Here is a 22,735-nt window from a genome sequence, read left to right as displayed (position 1 = left end):
TGGAAGGCAGTTGATTAGGGAGGTAAGTCTGGAGCTCAGAGAAGAAGGCTGGGCTGGAAATTGAAATTTGAGCCTCAGTGTCTATAGATAGTCTGTCACCGAAGCTGGAGTGCAGTGGCATGATCTCGGGAAAGATATTATCAAGGATAATATCTTATAATATCAAGGATAAAGAATGTCATTTCTTAATGATAAAGAGATCAGTTAACCAGAAACAATCCTAGATATTTTAGACATCCAATATTAGAGCTTTAAAATACATGAAACAAAAGTAATAGAATAGCAATAAGAAATAGAAAGATACCCAGTTAACTGGAGATTTTAGTAGTTTTCTCCAAATAGTTGATGGAATGAGCAGATAGAAAATGAGCAACAGTATAACAAACTTGAACACCACTGTCAACTAACTTGATCTGCTTGGCATTTATGGAACAATTCACCCATCAACAGCTGAATACATGGGTTTTATTTTTTTCCAACTACATAGAGAACGTGTAAAAATATATGCCATATTCTGGCCCATAAAACATATCTCAGTACATTTGAAAGAATTGAAGTCAAGCAAGATGTACTTTCTGACCTAAATGGAATTAAGTTAGAAACCAGTAACAGAAAGCTTGTAAAATTCCCAAACATTTGGTAAATAAATAACACTTTAAGGTAACCCATGGGTTAAAGAAATGAAAAGAGAAAATAGAAAGTATGAAAACAACATATCAAATTTGTAGGATGGTCCCAAAGCAGTACTTAGAGGGAAATTTGTAGCTAAATTAATGGCTGTATTGGAAAAGAAGAAATGTTACAAATCAATAATCACAGCTTTCTAAGAAACTGGAAAAAGAAGAAGTTAAACAGGAGCAAGGAAATAAAGGTTAGAGTGGAAATCACTACAATAGAAAACAACAGTGAAGATCAATGAAACTGAAAGCTAGTTCTTTGAGAACATCAAGACTATTAATAAATTTCTAGCCCAGCAGATCAGGAGAAAAAGAAGACACAAATTACCAATATTAAGAATGAGAGAGGTAACATCACTACATATTCTAAAGACATTAAAAGGATAATAAAGGAATGTTATGAACAACTTTATATCAAGCAGTATGACAACTTAGATCAAATGGACATATTCCTAGAGAGATACAAACTGCTAAAGCTCACTGAAGAAACAGATAACACAAATAGTCTAACATCTGTTAAATAATTTGAATTTGCAGAAAAAAATCATTCTAAAAGAAAATTCTAGGTCCAGATGGTTTCAGTGGTGAATTCTACCAAATATTTAAGGAAGAAATAATACTAATTAACACAGTTTTAGAAAATGGAAGAGGAGGTAATACTTCACAACTCATTTCATAAGGCTGTCAGACCCTTATTTCAAAACCCATCATAGAAAAGTGCAGACCAATATCCTGCATGAACATACATGCACAATTTTAAACAGAATTTTAGCAACTCAAATCTAACATATATAAAAGGATTAATACATCATGACCAACTGATGTTTATTCCAAGAATGCAAGGTTTAATATTTGAACAGCAATCAATGTAATTCACCAGGTAAACAAACTAAAATGAAAAACTATGTGGTGATTCCAGTACATGCAGAAAAAGCCTTTGACAAAATCGAATATCGATTCCTGATTAAAATTCTCAGCAACCTAGGAATAGAAAGGAACTTGCTCAACCTGATGGACGGTATGTGGAAGGGGGTTAACGCAACAGGCTGGGGTTGTTGAAACCTTGCCCATTCTTAAGCTTGTTTCCATGACTGTCCTTTGCTCACCTCCAGGGAACTAAGCTCTTGAAATTTTTTGTCTTAATAGTGTATTTGCATGCCTGAGTCTTTGAGCCGTGCTATGCCAGTTTGTCCAGATTGTTTATACTAGCAATGCAGTTTACGGCGAAGACCTGCCTTCCCTCTGGGAATCTGGAGCTTCAGTAACAGGTCAGTCACACAGGTGCTGTTATGTTTACATGACTGATACCCAGTAAAAGCCCTGTACACTTTGGCTCAAATGAACTTCCTTGGTTGGTAACACTTTGCACATATTGTCATACATAGTTGGGAGAATGAAGTGTGTTCCATGTGACTGCACTGGGAAGGGACGCTTGGAACCTTGTATGTGGTTTCTTCTAGACTTCACCCCATGTGCGTTTCCCCTTTGCTGATTTTACTCTATGTTCTTTCACTGTAATAAAGTGTAACCATGAGTAGAGCAACTTTTGAGTCTTGTGAGTCCTAGCAAATCATCAACCCTGAGGGTTGTCTTAGGGACCCCTGACACAAAGGGCATCTTCAGAATGCCTTTATCTAACAACTTAATGGTGAAAGACTGACTACTTTCTCCCTAAGATCAAGAACAAGGCAATGATGTCCATTCTTTATTCAGTATTCTACTAGAGGTTCTAAGGAAAAAGGCAAGAAAGGAAAAAAGAGGCATCTAAATCTTAGAAGCAAGAAGTAAAGCTGTCTTTATTCAGATGACATGATGCCTATGTAAAAATCTAATGGAATCTTTAAAAAGCTCTTAGAACTAATAAATGAGTTTCATAAGGTTGCTAGATACGGAATTCATATACAAAAATCAATGTATCTCTATACAGTAGCAACATATAATCAGAAATTGACTTTTAAAATGCAATTCCACTTACAGTACTATCAAAAATATGAAATAAGCCTGAAAGTAGCATAAAAGATTTGCAAGATCTGTACATTGAAACCTACAAAACATTCTTGAAAAAATTAAGACCTAAATAAGTCGAAAGATATAATTTATTCATGGGTTGGAATACTCAATATTGTTAAGATGCCAATTTTCTCCAGACAGATTGATAATTCAGTGCAATCCCAGTAAAAGAAATCAAAGGACCTAGAATAGCCAAAGCAATTCTGAAAAAGAAGAACAAGTTTGGAGAGCTAATGCTACCTGATTTAATGATTCAGTGTGAAGCAACAATAATCAAAACAGTGTAGTATTGGCATCAAGTTAGGGAAGTTAATTAATGGAATGGAATAGAATAAAAAATAGGGCCACAAACAAATGATTTTTTAATAAAGGTACGATTCAGTGGGAAAAGGACAGTTGTTTTAACTAATGATGCTGAAACAATTGGATACCCATATGCAGAAAAATGAACGTCACTCCATACTTTGCTATACTATAAAAATTATATATAGTATATAAAATATACTAATAAAATATATAGTATAGAAAAATTTATAAACTATAAAATTTACTAAAAGTGGATCATAGACCTAAATGCAGAATCTAAAACTACAAATTTCCAGGCGGAAAAAATAGAAAAAAAAAACATATATTTATTTTTTTGAGACAGAGTCATGCCTGGTTGCCTAGGCTATAGTGCAGTGGTGTGATCATAGCTCATTGTAACATTGAACTCCTGGGCTCAAGCAATCCTCTTGCCTGTCTCCCAAGTAGCTGGGACTACAGGTGCATGCTACCATGCCCAGCTAATTTTTAAATTTTTTGTAGAGATGGGGTTTTGCTATGTTCCCCAGGCTAGTCTCAAACTACTGACTTCAAGTGATCTAGTCTAAAATTCCTGATCTCAATCTTCTGGGTGCAGCCTCCCAAAGTGCTGTGATTACAGGGATGAGCCACTACGCCTGGCTGAGAAAAATCTTTTTCAAATTTTAAAATTTGTATTTCTCTAATGACTAATGATGTTGAACATCTTTTCATGTATTTTCCATCTGCTTGTTTTTTTGGTGTGGTTTCTGCTAGCATTGGTTAGGTACGGAGTCTCGCTCCATCACCCAGGTTGGAGTGCAGTGGTGCTATCTCATCTTACTGCAAGCTCCGCCTCCTGGGTTCACGCCATTCTCCTGTCTCAGCCTCCCGAGTAGCTGGGACTATAGGCACCCTCCACCACGCCTGGCTAATTTTTTTGTATTTTTGGTAGAGACGGGGTTTCACTGTGTTAGATGGTCTCAATCTCCTGACCTTGTGATCCGCCCGCCTCGGCCTCCCAAAGTACTGGGATTACAGGCGTGAGCCACCACGCCTGGCCACAAAGATTCTTTTTAGCTACAATACCAGAACTATGATCGATGAAAAAAAAAAGTGATAAAACAGACTTTATCAAAATTAAAAACTTCTGCTGTTGAAAACATGCTTCTAGGAGAATGAAAAGATAAGCCACAGATGGGAGAAAGTATTTAAAAAGCATATATCTGATAAATGACTTGTACATAGAATATATTAAGAACTCTGAAATCTCAAGAGAAGGAACTCAATTTTTTAAAGTGAGCTAAAGATATGAATAGACACTGCACCAAAGAAGATAAGCAGATGGAAAATAACAACATGAAAAGATGTTCAACATCATTATTCTTTAGGGAAATGGAAAATAGAACGACAATACTGCCCATCTATCAGATTGGCAAAAATTAATGCCATTTATGAGGACTTTGCCTTCATGATCTAATCACCTCCCAAAGGCCCCATTTTCATATCACATTAGGAGTTAGAATTTCAACATAATAATTTGGCAAGGACACAAACGTTTAGTCTGTAACATTCTGGCCCTGGCCCTTCCCTCCACAAAAAATTTGTGTCTTCCTTGCATGCAAATTACATTCATTTTATCCCAATCACCCCAGAGTCTTAACTGATACCAGCATCAACTTTAAAGTCCAACATCTCATCTAAATATTATCTAAATCAGATGCAGTTGAGCCCAAGGTATGATTCATCCTGAGGCAAATTCTCCTCCAGCTGTGACCCTGTGAAACCAAATATGTGCTTCCAAAATGCAATGGTGGTCTGAGTTTGGTGGCTTGTGCCTGTAATCCCAGCTACCTGGCAGGCTGAGGTGGGAGGATCACTTGAGGCCAGGAGTTGAAGACCAGCCTGAGCAACATGGCAAGACTCTGTCTCTGAAAAAATTGAAAAATTAATTAGCCAGGCGTGGTGTCATGTGCTTGTAGTCCCAGCTCCTCAGGAAGCTGAAGCACAAGGATCACTTGATACTAGGAGTTCGAGGTTGCAGTGAGCTATGGTGTGTCACTGCACTTTAGCCTGGACAAGACTAAAGTGCAAGACAACAGAGCAAGACCCTGTCTCTAAAAAAATTAAAAAGTTAAAAAATATAGTGGTGTGCTAGTCATAGGGTAGACATTCCATTCTGAAAGGGAGAAAAAGGAAGGAAGAAAGGGGTGACAGGTCCCGAGCAAGTTCCATAAAATCTTAAGGCTACAAAATGAACGATTGGCTTGATGCTCTGCCTTCCAGAGAAGTGGAAGTGCTGCCTTCTGGACCCTCTGATGGGGTTGGTCACAATCCCTGGGCTTTGAGAGGTCCAGGCCTCATGAGCCATCTGGCCTATTGAAAGCAAGGCAGTGGTCCCTTCTTTTGTTGAACCAAGGAAGCATCCCGGATGATCTCTGAATTGCTTTTAGGGTCCTTCCTTGTCTTAAAGAAGAGCACACATTTGCAGCTGAATTGCTCTATGGTCCCATCCTGAAAAATCCAAGAAGTCTACCAACCCTCCTTCATTTCTTCCCATCTACTATTTTTTCATTTCAAATTGGCAGTTGTCCTGCTGGGGCGGTCCACATCCATACTAATCTTATCAAATGATCATTTGGCCACAACCTTAGTGTTGTCCTCTGAACAGACTTTCTCATTCTTTTCAATATGGGTAGGTTGAGAATTTTCTGCATCTTTTAAGTACTGGTTCTTTTTTGCTTAACAATTCTGTCTTTAAGTCATTCTCTCTTCTCGCGTTCTATTTAAGCAGTCAGGAGGACCCAGGCCACTCCTTCAGCAAATTGTTTAGAGGTTTCCTCAGCCAAATATCCAATTTCATCACTTGCAAATGCATGTTATCTTTATAACTGTTACATCTTTATGTTGGAGTAACCCTTTTATCATGATAAAATGACCCTACTTTTTATAGTAACACTTTTTGGTTTGAAGTCTATTTTGCCTGGCATTAGTATAGCCACTCCAGCTTTTTTATGACTGTTGTTTGCATGGTATTTTTTATTTATCCTTCTACTTTCCACCTATTTGTATCTTTGAATCTAAAGTGTATTTCTGTGGACAGCATATAGCTGGATTTCAAAAAAATCTAACCTGAAAAATCTACGTTTTGATTGGATTAGTTTACTCACATTTAATACTATTATTTAATTGCATGTTATATTATTATTTACATCTGCCTTTTTTTTTTTTTTTTAGCAGAGTCTCACTCTGTCACCCAGGCTGGAGGGCAGTGTTGCAATCTCAGCTCACTGCAACCTCTGCCTCCTGGTTCAAGTGATTCCCCTGCCTCAGCCTCCCAAGTAGCTGGGACTACAGGCGTGTGCCACCACGCCTGGCTAATTTTTTGTATTTTAGTAGAGACGGGGTTTCACCGTGTTGGTCAAGATGGTCTCGATCTCCTGACCTTGTGATCCACCCGCCTCGGCCTCGCAAAGTGCTAGGATTACAGACGTGAGCCACTGCACCGGCCTACATCTGCCATTTTACTTTTTGTTTTCTATTTAATTATTTTCAAATGTTGGAATATTCACATCTATCTAATAATGTATGTTGGAGATAGTACCCAAGTCTAAACATGAATTTATTTGTTTCATATATGCCTTTTACCCACAGTTCAAAGGTAATTTTATACAATATTTTTCTTTTTTTTTTTTTGAGATGGAGTCTTGCTCTGTCGCCCAGGCTCGAGTGCAATGACATGATCTCAGCTCACTGTGACCCCCCACCTCCTGGGTTCAAATGATCCTCCTGCCTCAGCCTCCCAAGTAACTGGGATTACAGGCGCCTACCACCACACCTGGCTAATTTTTGTATTTTTTTTTTTAAATAGAGATGGAGTTTCACCATGTTGGCCAGGCTGGTCTTGAACTCCTGACCTCAAGTGATCCACACACCTGGGCCTCCCAGGGTGCTGGGATTACAGGTGTGAGCCACCACACCCAGCCTGAATATTCATACATAAATTCTTAACAGTAAAAAGTATGACATACATTTAATACAGTGAAAAAATAATGTGTTCAGGATAACTAAGCAGTGCAATAGCATCACCAAAATACCTTTATCAGATGTTAAACAACAGCAACAGCAAGCAGTGGCAAGCTTTGTCTCCACCTATGATGCTGTGTTTTGATTAAAATGTTCCTATACACTGTATTTTTTGACTTTAGGTAAAACATCAGAAGCGATTGAGGGACCAAGTAGTGGCTCCTATAGGGGCGAGGAAGCATTTTGCTGGATGGCTTTTAAAAATGTTTCCTTTAGAGTCATCTACCTTATTAACAATGGTTTTTGTCTTAGAAATCTTTCTTTGATGTTATAAATTGACATGAATTCTTGTTTGGTATGAATGCACACTGCTCCAGACCTTTAGTAATCTCATCACATGTTTTCATCATGTTATCTACAGCCACTTTCTCTGCATTGCTAATGTTATCTTTATCACTGTTATCAAATCACCTTGATTCAGAACCATTTTAATTATTTCACCATTGATACTGAATGAACAACTGGAGCCTCATTATCAATATTAGAAACATCTTTGATATTCACTTCTTCCAGCATACTGATAGACTCTGGAGGTACATTTTTTGCATATGTCAGGAGGTTATATATCTTTTTTTTCCCTCGGATGATATACAGAGTCCTTCGAAATCACCAATTGTTCATCATCAACACTGAACATAGTCTTAGGCCAGGTTGTGTCAGGCACGACTATGTCTTCAGTCATTGTTTTCCGAGTGTTGGCAACTGCATTTGTGGCATCCTCCATGCTAAACTACTTTTGAAAACTTTCTACACCCTTATCTCTGTTCACTGTTGCTAGCATGCTATTCAAGAATATATTTTTATATTTACCCTTTATTGATCTAAGGATATCCTGGTCACATGGCTTAATTAATGAAGTCACATTTCGGGGAAAGTACATGTTATAAACATTATTTTTTATGGGAATTTCAGCTGGAGGATGAGCAGAACAGTTGTCAAGGAATAACAAAATCTTACAGTCTAGCTTCACTGCAGTAAGCATGAGCCACTAGTACAAAATGTATGTGAAACTAGTCAGAAAAGAGGTTTCCGGTGATACATGCCTTTTCTTTTCCTTTTTTTTTTTTTTTTTTTAGCATAATAATGGACTGGTAAGAAATTCACTCCTTGAATACAGTGAGGACATGAGGTTTTGCCTGTCAAAGCAAGTTTACACTTATATGTGTATTAGCACATCCCAGCACAGTTATTCTGTCTTTGGCATCCTTAATTCCTGTAAAGGCTGTCTCAGCAGCTGTAATTGGTGTCTTTCTAGGATAATAATGTCAAAACAGTGATGTTTCATTGGCATTATAGACTTGTTCTAGTGTCAGATGTTTATCAGCAATGACCTTGGCAAACTCATCAATGAATTTCTCTGTTGCTTCATGATCACCGTGTTTTATCCCTACATGTCTTTAAAAATTTAATGCTGTATCTTTTTTTTTTTTTTTTTTTTTATACTTTAAGTTCCAGGGTACATGTGCACAACGTACAGGTTTGTTTCATATGTATACATGTGCCATGTTGGTTTGCTGCCCCCATTAACTCGTCATTTACATTAGGTATTTCTCCTAATGCTATCCCTCCCCCAGCCCCCCACCCCCCGACAGGCCCTGGTGTGTGATGTTCCCTGCCCTGTGTCCAGGTATTTTCATTGTTCAATCCCACTTATGAGTGAGAATGTGCGGTGTTTGGTTTTCTGTCCTTGCAATAGTTTGCTCAGAATGATGGTTTCCAGCTTCATCCATATCCCTGCAAAGGACTTGAACTCATCCTTTTTTATGGCTGCATAGTATTCCGTGGTGTATATGTGCCACATTTTCTTAATCCAGTCTATCATTGATGGACATTTGGGTTGGTTCCAAGTCTTTGCTATTGGGAATATTGCCACAGTAAACATATGTGTGCATGTGTCTTTATAGTAGCATGATTTATAATCCTTTGGGTATATACCCAGTAATGCAATCCCTGGGTCAAATAGTATTTCTAGTTCTAGATCCTTGAGGAATCACCACACTGTCTTCCATCTTCCACAATGGTTGAACTAGTTTACACTCCCACCAATAGTATAAAAGCGTTCCTGTTTCTCCACATCCTCTCCAGCACCTGTTGTTTCCTGACTTTTTAATGATTGCCATTCTAACTGGTGTGAGATGGTAGCTCATTGTGGTTTTGTTTTGGATTTCTCTGATGACCAGTGATGATGAGCATTTTTTCATGTGTCTATTGGCTGCATAAATGTCTTCTTTTGAAAAGTGTCTATTCATATCCTTTGCCCACTTTTGGATGGGGTTGTTTGATTTTTTTCTTGTAAACTTGTTTAAGTTCTTTGTAGATTCTGGATATTCACCCTTTGTCAGATGGGTAGATTGCAAAAATTTTTTCCCATTCTGTAGGTTGCCTGTTCACTCTGATGGTAGTTTCTTGTGCTGTGCAGAAACTCTTTAATTAGATCCCATTTGCCTATTTTGGCTTTTGTTGCCACTGCTTTTGGTGTTTTAGTCATGAAGTCCTTGCCCATGCCTATGTCCTGAATGGTATTGCCTAGGTTTTCTTCTAGAGTTTTTATGGTTTTAGGTCTAACATTTAAGTCTTGAGTCCATCTCAAAAATTAATTTTTGTATAAGGTGTAAGGAAGGGATCCAGTTTCAGCTTTCTAGCCAGTTTTACCAGCACCATTTATTAAATAGGGAATCCTTTCCCCATTTCTTGTTTTTGTCAGGTTTGTCAAAGATCAGGTGTGGTTGTAGATGTGTGGTGTTATTTCTGAGGCCTCTGTTCTGTTCCATTCCATTGGTCTATATCTCTGTTTTGGTACCAGTACCATGCTGTTTTGGTTACTGTAGGCTTTTAGTATAGTTTGAAATCAGGTAGCATGATGCCTCTAGCTTTGTTCTTTTTGCTTAGGATTGTCTTGGCAATGCGGGCTCTTTTTTGGTTCCATATCAACTTTAAAGTAGTTTTTTTCCAATTCTGTGAAGAAAGTCATTGGTAGCTTGATGGGGATGGCATTGAATCTATAAATTACCTTGGGCAGTGTGGCCATTTTCACGATATTGATTCTTCCTATCCATGAGCATGGAATGTTCTTCCATTCGTTTGTGTCCTCTTTTATTTCGTTGAGCAGTGGTTTGTAGTTCTCCTTGAAGAGGTCCTTCACATCCCTTGTAAGCTGGATTCCTAGGTATTTTATTCTCTTTGTAGCAATTGTGAATGGGAGTTCACTCATGATTTGGCTCTCTGTTATTGGTGTGTAGGAATGCTTGTGATTTTTGCACATTGATTTTGTATCCTGAGACTTTGCTGAAGTTGCTTATCAGCTTAAGGAGATTTTGGGCTGAGACGATGGGATTTTCTAAATATACAATCATGTCATCTGCAAACAGGGACAATTTGACTTCCTCTTTTCCTAATTGGATACCCTTTATTTTTTTCTCTTGCCTGATTGCCCTGGCCAGAACTTTCAACACTATGTTGAATAGGAGTGGTGAGAGAGGGCATCCCTGTGTTGTGCCAGTTTTCAAAGGGAATGCTTCCAGTTTTTGCTCATTCAGTTTGATATTGGCTGTGGGTTTGTGATAAATAGCTCTTATTTTGAGATATGTTCCACCAATACCTAGTTTATTGAGAGTTTTTAGCATGAAGGGCTGTTGAATTTTGTCGAAGGCCTTTTCTGCATCTATTGAGATAATCATGTGGTTTTTGTGTTTGGTTCTGTTTATGTGATGGATTACGTTTATTGATTTGCATATGTTGAACCAGCCTTGCATCCCAGGGATGAAGCCAACTTGATTGTGGTGGATAAGCTTTTTGATGTGCTACTGGATTCGGTTTGCCAGTATTTTATTGAGGATTTTTGCATCGATGTTCATCAGGGATATTGGTCTAAAATTCTCTTTTCTTTTGTTGTTTCTCTGCCAGGCTTTGGTATCAGGGTGATGCTGGCCTCATAAAATGAGTTAGGGGGGATTCCCTTTTTTTCTATTGATTGGAATAGTTTCAGAAGGAATGGTACCAGCTCCTCTTTGTACCTCCAGTAGAATTCAGGACTGTCTGGTCCTGGACTTTTTTTGGTTGGTAGGCTATTAATTATTGCCTGAATTTCAGATCCTGTTACTGGTCTATTCAGGGATTCAACTTCTTCCTGGTTTAGTCTTGGGAGGGTGTATATGTCCAGGAATTTATCTATTTCTTCTAGATTTTCTAGTTTATTTGCATAGAGGTGTTTATAGTATTCTCTGATGGTAGTTTGTATTTCTGTGGGATCAGTGGTGATATCCCCTTTATCATTTTTTATTGTGTCTATTTGATTCTTCTCTCTTTTCTTCTTTGTTCGTCTTGCTAGCGGTCTATCAATTTTGTTGATCTTTTCAAAAACCAGCTCCTGGAGTCATTTATTTTTTTGAAGAGTTTTTTGTGTCTCTTATCTCCTTCAGTTCTGCTCTGATCTTAGTTATTTCTTGCCTTCTGCTAGCTTTTGAATTTGTTTGCTCTTGCTTCTCTAGTTCTTTTAATTGTGATGTTAGGATGTCGATTTTAGATCTTTCCTGCTTTCTCTTGTGGGCATTTAGTGCTATAAATTTCCCTCTACACACTACTTTAAATGTGTCCCAGAGATTCTGGTACGTTGTGTCTTTGTTCTCATTGGTTTCAAAGAACATCTTTATTTCTACCTTCATTTAGTTATTTACCTAGTAGTCATTTAGGAGCAGATTGTTCAGTTTCCATGCAGTTGTGTGGTTTTGAGTGAGTTTCTTAATCCTGAGTTCTAATTTGATTACACTGTGGTCTGAGAGACAGTTTGTTATGATTTCTGTTCTTTTACGTTTGCTGAGGAGTGCTTTATTTCCAACTATGTGGTCAATTTTGGAATAAGTACAATGTGATGCTGAGAAGAATGTGTATTCTGTTGATTTAGGGTGGAGAGTTCTGTAGATGTCTATTAGGTGTGCTTGGCGCAGAGCTGAGTGCAAGTCCTGGATATCCTTGTTAACTTTCTGTCTCGTTGATCTAATATTGACAGTGGGGTGTTAAAGTCTCCCATTATTATTGTGTGGGAATCTAAGTCTCTTTGTAGGTCTCTAAGGACTTGCTTTATGAATCTGGGTGCTCCTGTATTGGGTGCATATATATTTAGGATAGTTAGCTCTCCTTGTTGAATTGATCCCTTTACCATTATGTAATGGCCATGTTTGTCTCTTTTGATCTTTGTTGGTTTAAAGTCTGTTTTATCAGAGACTAGGATTGCATCCCCTGCTCTTTTTTGCTTTCCATTTGCTTGGTAGATCTTCCTCCATCCCTTTATTTTGAGCCTGTGTGTGTCTCTGCATGTGAGATGGGTCTCCTGAATGCAGCACACTGATGGGTCTTGACTCTTTATCCAATTTGCCAGTCTGTGTCTTTCAATTGGGGTATTTAGCTCATTTATATTTAAGGTTAATATTGTTATGTGTGAATCTGATTCTGTCATTATGATGTTAGTTGGTTATTTTGCCCATTAGTTGATGCAGTTTCTTCCTAGCATCGCTGGTCTTTACAGTTTGGCATGTTTTTGCAGTGGCCGATACAGGTTGTTCCTTTCCATGTTTAGTGCTTCCTTCAGGAGCTCTTGTAAGGCAGGCCTGGTGATGACAAAAATCCCTCAGCATTTGCTTGTCTGTAAACGATTTTATTTCTCCTTCACTTATGAAGCTTAGTTTGGCTGGATATGAAATTCTGGGTTGGAAATTCTTTTCTTTAAGAATGCTGAATATTGGCCCCCACCCTCTTCTGGCTTGTAGAGTTTCTGCCGAGAGATCCACTGTTAGTCTGATGGGCTTCCCTTTGTGGGTAACCCGACCTTTCTCTCTGGCTGCCCTTAACATTTTTTTCCTCATTTCAACCTTGGTGAATCTGGCAATTATGTATCTTGGGGTTGCTCGTCTCAAGGAGTATCTTTGTGGTGTTCTCTGTATTTCCTGAATTTGAATGTTGGCCTGCCTTGCTAGGTTGGGGAAGTTCTCCTGGATAATATCCTGAAGAGTGTTTCCAGCTTGGTTCCATTCGCCCCGTCACTTTCAGGTACACCAATCAAACATAGATTTGGTCTTTTCACATAGTCCCATATTTCTTGGAGGCTTTGTTCATTTCTTTTTACTCTTTTTTCTTTAAACTTCTTGCTTCATTTCATTCATTTGATCTTCAGTCACTGATACCCTTTCTTCCACTTGATTGAATCAGCTACTGAAGCTTTTGCATGCGTCACATAGTTCTTGTGCCATGGTTTTCAGCTCCATCAGGTCATTTAAGGTCTTCTCTTACACTGTTTATTCTAGTTAGCCATTCGTCTAATCTTTTTTCAAGGTTTTTAGCTTCCTTGCGATGGGTTCAAACATCCTCCTTTAGCTCAGAGAAGTTTGTTATTACCAACCTTCTGAAGCCAACTTCTGTCAACTCGTCAAAGTCATTCTCCATCCAGCTTTGTTCCGTTGCTTGCAAGGAGCTGCGTTCCTTTGGAGGAGAAGAGGTGCTCTGGTTTTTAGAAGTTTCAGCTTTTCTGCTCTGGTTTTTCCCCATCTTTGTGGTTTTATCTACCTTTGGTCTTTGATGACGGTGACCTATAGATGGGGTTTTGGTGTGAATATCCTTTTTGTTGGTGTTGATGCTATTCCTTTCTGTTTGTTAGTTTTCCTTCTAACAGTCAGGTTCCTCTGCTGCACGTCTGTTGGAGTTTGCTGGAGGTCCACTTCAGAACCTGTTTGCCTGGGTATCCCAGCGGAGGCTGCAGAACAGCAAATATTGCAGAACAGCAAATATTGCTGCCTGATCCTTCCTCAGGAAGCTTCTTCTCAGAGGAGCATCCGACTGTATGAGGTGTCAGTCGGCCCCTACTGGGAGGTGTCTCCCAGTTAAGCTACACGGGGGTCAGGGACCCACTTGAGGAGGCAGTCTGTCCATTCTTGGAGCTCAAACACTGTGCTGGGAGAACCACTGCTCTCTTCTGAGCTGTCAGACAGGGACATTTAAGTCTGCAGAAGTTTCTGCTGCCTTTTGTTCAGCTATGCCCTGCCCCCAGAGGTGGAGTCTACAGAGGTAGGCAGGCCTCATTGAGCTGCAGTGGGCTCCACCCAGTTCAAGCTTCCTGGCCACTTTCTTTACCTACTCAAGCCTCAGCAATGGCGGAAACCCCTCCCCAAGCCAGGCTGCTGCCTTGCAGTTTGATCTCGGACTGCTGCGCTAGCAGTGAGCAAGGCTCTGTGGGCATGGGACCCCCTGAGCCATGTGCGGGATATAATCTCCTGGTGTGCCATTTGCTAAGACTGGTGGTAAAGGGCAGTATTTGGGTAGCAGTGTCCCAGTTTTCCTGGTACAATCTGTCACGGCTTCCCTTGGCTAGGAAAGGGAAATCCCCCAATCCCTTGTGCTTCCTGGGTGAGGCGATGCCCTGCCCTTCTTCGGCTTGCCCTCTGTGGGCTGCACCCACTGCCCAACCAGTCCCAATGACATGAACCAGGTACCTCAGTTGGAAATGCAGAAATCACCTGTCTTCTGTGTCAGTCACGCTGGGAGCTGTGGACCAGAGCTGTTCCTATTTGGCCATCTTGGAATGGACCCCCAATGCTGTATCTTTTCTTAAATTTCTGTAACATGCCTGTTGAATATTCAGTATTCTTTTCGATTTTCAGTTCATCACGATCTTTGATTATTTCATGATCAGCATACTATTAAGTGGCATGGATTCTCTGTGATGCTGATGGACTATCCGTTCAATACATGAACAAGATTTCGTTTTTAGCTTTATGCAGGATTTTTCCATTTTCATTAACTTCTGTTCATTACTTTCAACATAGAACTTTCATAGTTGGTCCTTCTCTTTCTTCAGATCATATATATAGTGGTCATTTCAACACCATACTCTTCTGTAAGATATTTCAGACTTAACATTGCTGCCCAGTTGCTATAACAGCTTGACTTTCTGTTCTGTAGATAAATATAAATGCTTTCCTTTTTTTCTTATCACTGTTATCCACAGTGATATCTGCAGGCCTTTCTGACCTTGTCAACAGTATCTTTATACTGCAGAGCAGAGAATAAGAAAAAAACACAGTAATGCACATAGATATTGGCCTCTTGTGGGGCATTGTGAGGAACCTGCCATTGGCATATCCAGCCTGTACATATACCATTTTATTACCCTTTGTGGACATGCTCGCGTGGGGGAATCTGGACATGTGAGGAAAATATATATTACAGCTGAAAGGGCCTGGGAAAGTCTTTTTTCCCTTGAATAAACTGTATATTATACTCTCTCATTTTGACTGTGACCCATCACATGAAGTCAGGAGTAGAATTTTCCACTTGTGGCCTTATGTAAAGTCTCAAAAAGTTTTGGATTTTGGAGGAATTCTGATTTCAGATTTTTGGATTAGGGGTGTTCAACTGATATATATTATGCTATATATATTATGTCTATATATGTTACCAACCCAACTATACATTTTTATTATTACTTTACATAATTATATGTCTTTTAAGGAAGCTGATAGATAAAAGGGGAGAACAAGTATGTAGCATCTATATTTAATTTATTACATTTACCATCTTATTTACTGTGATTGTTCTTGTGGATTTGAGTTACCATATGGTGTTATTTCCTTCTCCAATATAGCTTTGTTCCCACCTGCCTTCTTGATGCTGCTATTGTATATTTAACAGTTCTGTATATTATAGGCATAATGATATGTATTTAATTAAATACATATTTAAAATTACATATTTAAAAAGTTGATACGTAATCGATATACATATTTTCAGGACGTGATAATTTAATAAATTCACATAAAATTTACATATGAAATCAGGGTAATGGGATATCTGTCACCTTAAATACTTGTCTTCTTTATGCTAGAAACCATTCAAACTATTCCCTTCTAGCTATTTTGAAATGTACAATAGATTATTGTAAACTACAGTCACCCTACTGATCTATTGAACACTAGGTCTTATCACTTCTAGGTCTTATTTCTTATATCTAACTGTATATTTATACCCATTAATCAACCTCTTTTAATCAGTCTCTCCCCCTGCCCTTCCCAGCCTCTGGTAACCACCAATCTACTTTGTCTCTTCATGAGTTCCACTTATTTAGCTCCTACATATGAATGAGAACAGGTGATATTTATCTTTCTGTGCTCGGCTTATTTTACTTGACATAATGAATTCTCATTTCATCCATGTTGCCGCCAATGTCATGACTCCATTCTTTTTTACAGCTCGATAATCCATTGTGTATATAAACCACATTTTCTTTATCCATTCATCCATGGATGGATACTTAGGTTGATTCCCTATCTTGGCTATTATGAATCATTCTGCAATAAACATAGGAGTGCAGATATCCCTTCAGTGTACTGATTTTTTTTCTTTTAGGTATATACTCAGTAGTGGAGTTGCTGGATAATATGGTAGTTCTATTTTTTTTTTAGGTACCTCCATAATTTTCCATGGTGACTGTTCTTATTTACATTCCCACCAACAGTGAACGAGGGTTCCATTTTCTCCACATCCTTGCTAGCATTCGTTATTCTTTGTCTTTTTATAAAAGCTATTTTAACTGAGGTGAGATGATGTCTCATTGTGGTTTTGGTTTGCATTTCTCTGAAAATTAGTGATTTTGAGCATTTTCTCATATACCTGTTGGCAATTTGTATGTCTTTTGAGAAATATCTATTCAGGTCTTTTGCCCATTTTCAAATTGGATTATTTGTGTTTTTTTTTCTTTTGCTGTTGAATTGTTTGAGCTCCTTATATATTATTATTATTATTAATCCATTGTCACATTGATAGTTTGCACATATTTTCTCCCATTCTGTGACTTGTTTCTTCACTTTGTTGATTGTTTCCTTTGTTGTGTAGACTCTTTTTACACAACAATTCCAGTGTAAATTACCTTTACACAAGGTAATTCCAGTGATCCATTTTTGCTTTGGTTGCAGTGCTTTTGAGGTCTCACACAAAAAATCTTGCCCAGACCAATGTTCTGATTTCCCCAGTGTTTTCTTCTGGTAGTTTCATAGTTTCAGATCTTACATTTAAGTCTTTAATTCATTTTGATTTGATTTTTTAATGTGGTTAGAGATAGTGGTATAGTTTTATTCTTCTGCGAATTAGATAGTCTTTATTCAGTTTTCCCAGCACCATTTATTGAAGAGACTGTTCCCATTCTATGTTCGTGGTGACTTTGTTGAAATGAGTTAGCTGTAAATGTGTGGATTTATATCTGAGTTCTCTATTCTGTTCCATTGGTCTATGTGTCTTTTTATGCAAGTATCGTGCTGATTTGATTACTATAGCTTTGTAGTATATTTTGAAGTCAGGTAATGTGAGGCCTCCAGCCTTATTTTTGCTCAAGATTGCTTTGGCTATTCAGGATCTTTTGTGGTTCTGTATAAATTTTAGGATTTTTTGTTTGTTTATTTCTGTGAAGAATGTCATGGTATTTTGATAGGGATTATGTTGAACCTGTAAATTGCTTTGGGCAGTATTGTCATTTTAACAATATTAATTGTTTCAATTCATGAGCATGGAATATCTTTCCATTTTTTATGTCTTTAATTTCTTTCATAAGCATTTTATAGTTTTTCCTGTATAGATCTTTCATTTTAGTTAAAATTGACTCGTATGTATTTTATATTCTTTGTAGCTATTGTAAATTGAATTGCTTTCTTGATTTCTTTTTTAGATTGTTTGCTCTTGGCATGTATAAATGCTACTAATTTTTGTATGTTGATTTTGTATCCTGCAGTTTTACTGAATTTATCAGTTCTAATAATTTTTGGTGGAGTTTTTAGGTTTCTTTAAGAATAGGATTATGTCTTCTGTCAACAAAGGAAATTTAACTTCTTTCTCTCCAATTTGGTTGCCATTTATTTCTCTTTCTTGCCTAACTCTTGCCAGGACTTCCAATATCATGTTGAGTAACAGTAGTGAAACTGGACATCTTTGTCTTGTTCAAGATCTTAGAGGAAAGGCTTTTAATTTTTTCCCATTTAGTGTGATACTAGCTGTGGGTTTGTCATCTGGCCTTTATTATTTTGAGATATGTTTCTTCTATATCCAGTTTGTTGAGGGTTTTTATTATAAGAAGATGTTGAATTTTATCAAATGCTTTTAAAGCATCTATTAAAATGATTATATGGTTTTTCTTCTTGGTTCTCTGTTGTTGTGATCTGTCATGTTGATTGATTTGCATATGTTGAACCATCCCTGCATCCTTGGGATGTGAATCCCACTTGATCATGGTGAATGATTTTTTTAATGTGTTGTTGAATTCAGTTTTCTAGTATTTTATTGAGGATTTTTGCATCTATGTACATGGGTGATATTGGCCTATGGTTTTCTTTGTTTGTTGTATCCTTATTGGGTTTTGATATCAGGATAATGCTGTCTCGTAGAATTGAGTTTGAAGTATTTCCTCCTTTTCAATTTTTTTGAAGAGTTTAAGTAGAATTAGCATTAGTTCTTTAAATGTTTGGTAGAATTCAGCAGTGAAGCCATCAGGTCCTGAGCTTTTCTTTGATGGGAGACATAATTACAGCTTCAATCTTGTTACTTATTGTTGGTTTGTTTAGGTTTAATTTTCTTTATTTTTCCTCTTCTTTTCTTTCTTTTCTTCTGTTTTCTTTTTCTTTCTTCCTACAGGATCTCTCTCTGTTGACCAGGCTGGAGTGCAATGGTGCAGTCATAGCTCACTGTAGCTTTAACTGCCAGAGCTCAAGTGATACTCCCACCTCAGCCTCCCAAGTATTTGGGACCACAGGCACATGCCCAGCTAATTTTTAAATTTTGTGCAGAGACAGAGTTTTGCTATGTTGCCTAGACTGGTCTTGAACTCCTGGCCACAAATGATCCTCCTACCTCAGCCTCCCAAAGTGCTGGGATTACAGGCATGAGCCACTGCACCCATCCTATTCAAGTTTTCTATTTCTTTTTTTTTCTTTTTCTTTTCTTTTTTTTTTTTTTTTTTTTTTAAGACGGAGTCTCGCTCTGTTGCCCAGGCTGGAGTGCAGTGGCGCAATCTTGGCTCACTGCAAGCTCTGCCTCCTGGGTTCACGCCATTTTCCTGATTCAGCCTCCCGAGTAGCTGGGACTACAGGCGCCTGCCACCACACCTGGCTAATTTTTTTGTATTTTCAGTAGAGACAGGGTTTCACCGTGTTAGCCAGCATGGTCTCGATCTCCTGACCTCACGATCCACCCACCTCGGCCTCCCAAAGTGCTGGGATTACAGGCATGAGCTACTGCGCCCAATCCAAGTTTTCTATTTCTTTATGATTTAATCATAGTAGATTCTATATGTCCAGGAATTTATCCATTTCTTCTAAGTTTTCCAATTTGTTGGCATGTTGTCCATAATAGTCTCTAATAATTCTTTGTATTTCTTGTGGTCTCAGTTGTCACCTTTTTCATTTCTGATTTTACTTATTTGGATGTTCTCTGTTTTTCTTTTTCTTTTTTAAATATATGCACACAGTTTTATATATAATGCAGCATCACACCATGTAGGGCATTTACTCTTATTTTATACATTCAGGTATGTTTGAAACACTTCTTAAGGCTACAAAACAGAACATAGAAAAATAAACAGGAATATATTCAACACTTACAAAAAGTGATATGATAAAGAATATAAAGTACTAGTTTCCTTTTAGCACTTCAAAAGATACGTATATATACTTTTTTTACAAGTAACATCACAAATGATCACATCTTCACATGCTCTTAAAGTATGATTTGTACTCAGTGTAAGGCTATTATCGTTTTTCATACACAAAATTTTCTAGTTCTGTAACACAATGCAATTTTTAATCCATTCAAGTAAGTTCAACCCCAAAGTTGCTGCTTCCCAGCATTAAGACATGCACCCACTCCTCTTCTAAGATTTTCTGAAACTTGTATTTCGGGGAGAAAGACCTCTTTAACAAATAATCCCAATTAGTGGGAGAGTAAATGGCTGACACTAGTAGCAAAACCTTAGTTATGTGAAAATAACATATTGGAAATGAGACATTATTAGGATTTTAAACAAAAACAATAGCATTTAGACATAAAGTAGGAAGCAAAACAGTACACAGAAATAGTGTAGCCAAATACGCATTCTCTTCAGCTACACTAGAGTGGACCTTGCTTAGTACCCTTAAGTAAAAGACAAAACATTTACCTCATCTAAAAATGAAGGGTAAAACAAAAGAGGCCAAAATAAATAGTGCTAGTTTCTAGGATGGCTGAATGTTTTCTAAACCAGAAATGGTTAGAAAGGAACTTTATTGCACCAAGTCCATCATAAGCAAGTTTGCAGTTCACAGGCATTTTAATTCAACCTTGAGTCACAAAGGAAACAACACACTGCAAGAATACAGTCTGCATTAAATAAGATATATCGGCATTGTGGTCTGGGAAAACCTACTCTTGCCAGGATAAGGCAGGGTCTGAGCTTAGGTCTGCCATGAAAATGAATTTATGGGTTATCAGTAAACAGTATGAGGACTATACAGATGCCAGCATCCTGCTGCCAAGGAGACATGGGGCAAGAGTTGAAGATTTATTTGAGAGGAAATGAAGAGACATACACAACACCAAAGGGAAAAGGGGGCTGGAATAAAGTTCAGCCAAAGCACCTAACACAAAAAACAGGTGAGCTTTGGTCAGTCTGTTCTTCAAAATATGTATGATCATAATATGGTGAAGTTTCATAATTTCCAACTCAAAAATACAAATGATCCTCAGTTCTATACTTTTGCCTCTATTCTCTTATAAAGAAATATGTCAACATACAGTATGACATAAACAGTTAAAATGAAGGACAAAAGCTTGCTTAGCCTTAGTTTGACCTCAGCATAAGGCAAAATCCCCTGGACTAATTAATACATTTAAAAACAAACTTAAAGGAAAAAAGCGAAACCAACCTTCATGCAAAGATTAATTTTAAAACTATCAAAAGTCAGTTCTTTTATTCCGGAGGTCACTGAGAAAAGTACCATCTGCTAAAATTCTCTTTCAAGCACTTCTTCCATCATATCCTAGAGGTGAGATACGGGAAACAGAAAGCAAATCAGTGTTTCCTTCAGAAGCTATATATTCTGTTACTCAATTGAGATAAGACAAAGTGACAGTGAAGATATGAATAGTATTTCCTTCCAATTTTTAAACATTTTCAGAAGCTGAGATAAAACCCCAGTCAATAAAATGCAGGACACTAGAAGCAACAACTTATTTTGGACTCCTGAGATCAAACACATTGAACTTTCAAATCTGGTGTTTCTATCAAAATGTGATTTTCATTAAAATCAGGTAAGCTAGTCCTACAAAAAAACGCATAAGCTGAAAGTGGAGGACCCTCTATCTTCTCATTCCTTAACTGAGCCACCAATGTTAAGAAAAAAATGGCTTAAGCGGTACCTTCAACAACTATTCTAGTTTAGAAGGTGACAACAAATTCCTTTCAATAGATTCTCTCAAAAAATGTTTTCCACACAACCATCCCAGTCTTTACAATTTTTTACCTAGCACCATCATAATAAAATGTTATCTTTCAAAGTGCTCTCTAAAATCCTGTTACATTATCTAAATGCTAATCACTACTCAAATCAGCAGTTACACGGACGTTAGGTAATTAAAACAGCACAGAGGTAAATAACCATTATTACAGTACAGTGGCGATTCACTGAGCCCAGCGGGCATCCAAACATTCCCTTAGGTTATCAGAGAACCCAGAAAACTCATCTGTTTCAGTTTGTCAAATTCAAGTGAATTGTATTTTCTTAAGTAATTTGCTTTACAAAAAAAGAAAGTCACTGCATCTGGTTTTGGCTAGGTATATTACACATGGTATGCAAAGAGAAATTACTACTATGTTATTTGCATAGCACTCAAACTTCCTGATCAGAAGATAATCTCAACATAATAAAAGAGTGGATTTTCACATTGGTATGTACAAACAAGGAATATAAGCTACAGTTATTTTTACAAAATAACACAGATGAATGAATACTGTGTTAATTCAGAGTTCAATCTCCAAATGAGGACAGAGTACAACATGCAAAGGGAACCTCTAGTGAATACTGCAAAGACTGGAAGAAAGCAGAATGGAAGATGTTACCTACCTAAGGGTAACAAGCTATAAAATACAAAGCAAAACCATTTTCTAGCAGCATCCTCTAGAAAAGAACTAGAAGTCACAATCATATTATCTTCTGTACGATAGTTCCAGCCCTGACAAGGAGAACATGCAAGTGTAAAGTGAAAGTGATACATAACCAGTGGTGCAAGGGGAAAAAAAATACACACACACACAGTAACTCTAGAAACCTGTCAAGCTAAAAATTTTTAACATTTCTTCTCACAAAATATTTAGAATCTGTCAGTGCATTAGTGTTAAAGTGGCATTTAAAAAACTTCTGCAGTTCTGACTGATGCAGATTATTTTCAAAATGCGTAGCATCTACATTTCTTTCGAGTAGGCACCATGATATTTACACCAGTGCTAAGAATTCTTGGTGGAAACAGCCATTTCATTGGATTTCCTACTATACTTCTATGCAATCTCAACAAATAACAAAATTCAAAAATATACCTTATGAATATTAAAAGAACTATATACAACATTGCTAAGACACAGTTAATAGGCTGCCTTATGTGAATATTAAAGAGAAGACATTATT

The 22,735-nt window shown here is 37.6% G+C and overlaps 1 protein-coding gene across 12 annotated transcripts in view; it reads left to right on the top strand.

The window, feature by feature from the left end:
- The window catches only part of PARP11 (poly(ADP-ribose) polymerase family member 11), a 61,720-nt gene that overhangs the window by 4,981 nt on the left and 34,004 nt on the right, over positions 1 to 22,735 (top strand). For 8 of the 12 annotated variants that reach the window (XM_016922812.4, XM_016922816.4, XM_063786240.1 and 5 more), the window contains exon 2: positions 1,824 to 1,945. The exons of the other annotated variants lie outside the window; for them this stretch is intronic. The gene's annotated coding sequence lies outside the window, so the exon portion shown is untranslated. The remainder of the gene's footprint in view (positions 1 to 1,823; positions 1,946 to 22,735) is intronic. 12 annotated transcript variants of the gene reach the window in all.

The sequence above is a fragment of the Pan troglodytes genome, chromosome 10 (genome assembly GCF_028858775.2).
Source record: "Pan troglodytes isolate AG18354 chromosome 10, NHGRI_mPanTro3-v2.0_pri, whole genome shotgun sequence".
Lineage (NCBI taxonomy): Eukaryota > Metazoa > Chordata > Mammalia > Primates > Hominidae > Pan > Pan troglodytes.
The sequence above is the reverse complement of the archived record's forward strand: the minus strand, read 5'-3'. Positions and strand labels throughout refer to the sequence as shown.